The 6,000-nt window shown below is 47.4% G+C and overlaps 1 protein-coding gene across 2 annotated transcripts in view; it reads left to right on the top strand.

The window, feature by feature from the left end:
• The first annotated feature begins 3,421 nt into the window (after positions 1-3,421).
• LRRC56 (leucine rich repeat containing 56) overlaps positions 3,422-6,000 on the top strand; it is a 69,345-nt gene continuing 66,766 nt past the window's right edge. Inside the window, exons 1-2 of one of the 2 annotated variants that reach the window (XM_086748811.1) lie at positions 3,441-3,472; positions 3,872-3,913. The gene's annotated coding sequence lies outside the window, so the exon portion shown is untranslated. Of the gene's footprint in view, positions 3,473-3,871; positions 3,914-6,000 lie in introns of both variants that reach the window. The other variant, XM_086748810.1, reaches the window with a different exon arrangement.

The raw sequence follows: 6,000 nt of genomic DNA, 5'->3' as shown, positions 1-6,000 counted from the left end.
TGGTGGTGGTGGTAGGATGGCTAATAAAAACTGCACAGAAATGGAGGTTATCCAGGGGGAAAGCAAAATTTCAGGAGTTTAATACACTTCACTTGGGGACTGAATAATTTCTGCCTTGCTGTACTGAAAGAACATCTTAAACAACATTGTCACATTTGGGATAATGCTACAGAAATAGAGGACTGCAAATGCATGTCAGTTCTGAAGCTGAGAAGCAAGAGAGAGGAGATGCAAGCTAACACACACCCATCAGTCCGGCCCCTAACAGTGTGTAATATTTTAGAACAAATTTTTACTGCAAGCATAAGTAAAGACATGGGGAAATGTGGCAAAATTTTACCGAAAGTGGATTATACCTACACATGGTAAGAGGACTAATCTAGATGAAAAAAAATACTGCTAGTTTGGGACATCAGGACAGCCTTCAGTACTGCCTCCCAAAGGAAATCGGTAGTTCTGCTGGAGAAGGGATTCTCGCAGGACAAAAAGGTGATTACAGGGCTGGCTAATGGGGAGAAGAGATCATGCTGCAAGGGGGACTGTCAGGCTGGAAGACAGTTTGTAGTGGAGGTTCTTATGGACAATATTCATCTTACTTTCTGTTAGTGCCTTTTGGAAAAGACAGAAGCATGCTAATTACATTTGCTAGTGATTAAGGGGTATCACCAGAGGAGAAGGGAAGAAAGGGATGGGGTAACAGGAATAGAATAAACTGCAGTGGTGCACAGTGCAGGGTCACATACTTACAAAACCTTTTACTGCTATGGGGAGTTCCATTCCACTTGCCTTTGCAACTGGGGAGGACAAAGCAAGAGGAACCCCATCTTAATAGTTGATGATCTTGAGCAACCAATTTGATATGACCTTGATAACATGGCCCCAGGATATACCAGACACTTACAGTACAGAAAGGAGAGTATTTATTCTACTGCACAAGACATCTGGAGTGAATTATACTGTTCTGATCACCCATCATCAAGAAAGAAAAGCTGGAAAAGAAAAACCAGGATGATAAAAAGAATTGTGAGGCTGTCTTTAATGACAGGAGATTTTGAGCTTGGCTCATATGACTTAGCAAAATAAATGTCAAGAGGAGATGACAGTGGGCCCTATAAATATATCAGGAATGCAGACATCAGAGGAGAAGAGTTATTTTAAGCTGAAAAATAATTTGGCAAAAGAACAAGTAGGTATAACTTGGCAATAAATCATTTTAGCCTGTAAATTAGGAGGTCTGTAGTCTTCAGAGAGCGGCTTTGGACCAATCTTTAGAAGAAAGAGAAAGAGACTGACAGGTATCTAAATGACTCTGATGTGGTTTCCTACAACAGCAGAAAACTGATTCCTCTGACCAGAAAGCCCATTCTGGTCCTGTAGGTTGTAGCACAATGGAATTCCTAAATGTTAATAATGCAAGTGGGAACAGCAATTAGATATTAATAATATTAAATAGTGACTGGGATGACTGAGTGTTGTTTGTGACTGGATAAAACCAGGAGGACAGGCGAATCTCTTCTTTGTAAGATAAGACGCCAAAGGAATAAGAGAAGACCCCAAAGGAAAAGTGTGTCCATCTAGGCTTGGTTTTCAGAGAAAGTTTCACCTGATTCCTGTTCATTTGGGTAGCACCAATATAATTAATCCAGACTAACCTGTTTTGTGGAGTTCCTGTGATGGTGAGATCAGAATCAGGTCCAACATCTCCGAATAGATCCAGGTATGCTAATTGTCAATATTAAGATTTAAAAATTTTGATCATTTCTTGGCAAAACAGAAACATAACTTTTCTCTCCTATAAAGCTTCAAGAATGTACAACATGATTCCTGGATAGAGATCCCATCAGCTCCAGAGTTATTAATTTACAGGTTTCTCACTGACCTTAGCTCAGCTCTGGGAACGGTGCCAGCACAATTACAGTAACTCTGAACAGGGCAGACATAAAGCTCCTGTATTTACCCTGAAATTGTGCCAGATTTTTCTCTTGCTTGGTGATGGAAAGACGCATTTCTTCTTTGATTGTTTTCAAATAGTTCAGGCCACGTTGGCCGTAACAAGATTATTTCCAGCAAAAGAAGGAAAAGAAGTAAACTACCATGCAGATGTGTGCGTACACAATACACTTACTCCATCGATAACCTTCGGAAAGTGTGTCCCTAGAAGAGCTGTAGTGGGAAATTGAGTCAAGGTGACTTGAGCTAGTTACCTGGAAGCTAAATGGCAGAGTTGGGAATAAAATTCAAGGGGCAGATGTTTGATTTCAGTGTTGTTTTCACTGAATCACGCTACCTTCCTGGAGCACATCAAGGCCCATTGCCTTCCTTCCTGTGAAGATGGGCAGCTGGACTGCAATGACACCAAGCGGAGCCGAGTGCGCTCGTCACCTTGGAAAAGCAGGCCCCTGGTGATTTTCTCTGACGTTAATTGACCGTCAGACCCTGCAAGAGGGGTGTCAACACATTTCCTGACCTATGGTTTAAGATAGTATTTTCCAACCCCTACAGTGAATTTAACGTCGTTCTGGAGGAAATGCTGATGCAACGCCCTCGCAAAGGTGCAGGATGAACTGCAGGTGTGAGGGGGTGAGGGCGTGCGAGCCGGGGATTCAAAACCCCAGCTTCTTCTGAGCGGCAGGACTCCGTGTCTTTCCTCCAGACCTCCTACCTTCCTGCCCCCAAGAGAAACACTGCTCCCCAGAAAACACCGGGTAGCACCCTGAGTAAACCCCTGGAAAAGCAGGCTTCTCGTGTGGGACCATTGAGGGTGTGATCACATTTTCCTAGCTGCCGGATTTATGAATCCTGTATTTAACGTGTGGAAACGTGGATTCCTCCCAGGTGGGAGCAGGACTGGTAAGAGCAATGTTCTGAGTAAATACATTGTGAGAAGTCTAAAAGATCAGGTAATGCGTGTGTTCGGCCAGGGAAATTTAATTTATGGACAGATGAGTCGGGATGATTGAATTAACCTGGTTTAATGAATTACTGCCTTTCAGTGGAGCTGTGAAAACCGACTGCATTGTGCTTTAGTCCCTCGCTTTATTGAATAAATCATTTTAAGGGAAAGCAAACACATTTGGTTTAGAGAGTGGAAGGGCTACGTAGTCGGTGAAGACGGCTCTGCAGATGCACGGTAGCTCGTTAGGCCTCGGAGAGCTAATCCCGCACGCTCGCCTGTCTGTGCCCTGGGTGTGGAACAGGAATATGATGGTGCTGGTGGCAACCCCCGACCAGGAGATGGTGAATGGCACGGTATTTTTTCGGTCCTCGACACAGGCGCTCACCGAGATACCGCTGCGACCGGCTCCGCGCGGCCATTCCCTGGCCGCAGGGGCGCGGGAGTGGGCGGGGCCACTGGGCGGGGCCACTGGGCGGGGGCGGGGCCGGGGGCGGGGCCGTAGGGGCGGAGGCTGTTGCCGGGCGACGGGCGGTCTGCGCGCGCGGCCCGGCGCCCCCGGCCCAGGCCGGCCCGCAGGTAGGGCCCGGGCGGGCCCCGCCGCCCGCAGGCAGGCCCGTTGGGAGGGGGTCGCGCTTCTCGGCCGTGGGAGGGGGTCGCGGGTGGGGACCTGGAGGGGGCTTGGGGATGAACCCACTGTCAGCTCGGGTGCTCGGCCGTGGTTTTTAGCAGGTGGAAATTAGTGAACGGGAGATCCTGAGCTCCCTTCGGCCTGTGAGGCCTGTGCCATCCTGGCTCCGCACCCATCTTCTGTAGTCAGTTCCCTGATACAAACGCTCCTTCTCACCTGTTATTTTCCATTCTGACTGCTTTTACAAGGCAAAATTTTCTGATGAGTGGTGCAGTGCAAATGTATTAAATGTTGATGTCAGCCTTTCGCCCCGTGCTAGCCTGATGGCCATGTTTTCTCTAACACAGATTGAACTTACTCCTACAGCCTGGGAAATGACTGTTCTTTAAGTAGGTAATTATTCAGTAAATAACGTGGGGTTTTTTTTTCGCAAATATGTAGATTCTTCTGTACCAAATCTTTCACCTTCTCATGATCTCCTTGGGAAATTGTTTTCAGTTACACTTTCATTAAGCTGTACTGCTTCATGTCCTCTTACGCTTTTAAGACCTATTGAGTGTGCACTTCTGCTGCTATGGTGGATAAAGTGCTCATTATTAACTGTGGAGTGCTCAGAGTCTCTGGATTTGGTTTGGGTTTGTTTGGTTGTTTTTTTTTTCTTCTTTAAGATTTTATTCTTACTGTTGTTTTACCATGACATGGAGCAATCAAACAAGAAATTGCCCTATGAGCATCTGTGTCATTCAAGATAAATAGAAACATAGAATAGTTTGGTATGGAAGGGACCTTTAAAGGCCATCTAGTCCAACCCCCCTGCCAGAAGCAGGGACATCTTCAACCAGATCAGGGTGCTCAGAGCCTCATCCAACCTGGCCTTGAATGTTTCCAGGGATGGGGCATTCACCACCTCTCTGGGCAACCTCTTCCAGGGTTCCACCACCCTCATTGTAAAAAATTTCTTTCTAATATCTAACCTAAATCTATCTCCCTCTATTTAGAAACCATTACCGCTAGTCCTGTCACAACAGGCCCTGCTAAAGTGTTTCTCCCCATCTTTCCTCTAAGCCCTGTACTGGAAGGCCTAAAGCCTCTCCAGAGCCTCCTCTTCTCCAGGCTGAACAGCCCCAGCTCTCTCAGCCTGTCCTCATAGGAAAGGTGCTCCAGCCCTCTTATCATCTTTGTGGCCCTCCTCTGGACCTTCTCCAACTGGTCCATGTCCTTCTTATGTTGGAGGCTCCAAAACTGGACACAGTACTCCAGGTGGGGTCTCACCAGGGCAGAGTAGAGGGGGAGAATCACCTCCCTCGACCTGCTGGCCATGCTCCTCTTAATGCAGCCCAGGATGTGGTTGGCCTTCTGGGCTGCAAGTGCACATTGCCTGCTCATGTTGAGCTTCTTATCCACCAGCACTCCCAAGTCCTTCTCCTCAGGGCTGCTCTCGATCCATTCTCTACCCAGCCTGTATTTGTGCTTGGGATTGCCCTGACCCATGTGCAGGACCTTGCACTTGGCCTGGTTGAACTCTGTGAGGTTTGCACGGGCCCACCTCTCCAGCCTGTCAAGGTCCCTCTGGATGGCATCCCTTCACTCCAGCATGCTGACGGCACCACACAGCTTGGTGTTGCCAGCAAACTTGCTCAATCCCACTGTCCATGTCATCGACAAAGATGTTAAAGAGCACCGGTCCCAATACTGACCCCTGAGAAACACCACTCGTCACTGGTTTCTACCTGGAATCAAAGCATTGACTACAACTCTGAGTGCAGCCATCCAGCCAATTCCTTATCCACTGAGTAGGCTCTGTGTCAAATCCACATCTCTCCAGTTTAGAGACAAGGATGTCACGTGGGACAGTGTCAAATGCTTTGCGCAGGTCACAGTAGATGATGTCAGTTGCTCATCCCTTGTCCACCGATGCTGTAACCCTGTCACAGAAGGCCACCAAATTGGTCAGGCACGATTTGCCCTTAGTGAAGCCATGTTTCCCGTTTTCCAGTCAGTGGGAACCTTACTGGACTGCTACAGCTTCTCAAATATGTTGGAGAGCGGCTTGGCAACTTCATCTGCCAGTTCTCTCAGGAACACAGATGCATCTCATTGGATCCCACGGACTTGTACACCTTCAGGTTCCTTAGATGTTCCTGAACCTGCTCTTCTGCTACAGTGGGCTGTTCTTCATTCTCCCAGTCCCTGCTTTTGCCTTCTGTGGCTTGCACGATGTGGCTAGAGTGCTTGCCGGTGAAGACTGAAGCAAAAAAATCATTGAGTATCTCAGCCTTCTTCATGTCCCATGTAATCAGGTCTCTCATTCCCTTCCAGAGAGGAGAAGACCACATTCTACCTGGTTGTCTTTTTATCCCTGATGTATGTATAGAAGCTTTTTGCATTGCCCTTGACATTTACGGCCAGATTTAATTCTGTCAGGGCTTTAGCCTTCATTACCTGATCCCTGGCTTGCACAATTTCTTTGTAGTCC

Source organism: Chlamydotis macqueenii, chromosome 5 (assembly GCF_036417535.1).
Source record: "Chlamydotis macqueenii isolate bChlMac1 chromosome 5, bChlMac1.mat, whole genome shotgun sequence".
NCBI lineage: Eukaryota > Metazoa > Chordata > Aves > Otidiformes > Otididae > Chlamydotis > Chlamydotis macqueenii.
The sequence above is the reverse complement of the archived record's forward strand: the minus strand, read 5'-3'. Positions and strand labels throughout refer to the sequence as shown.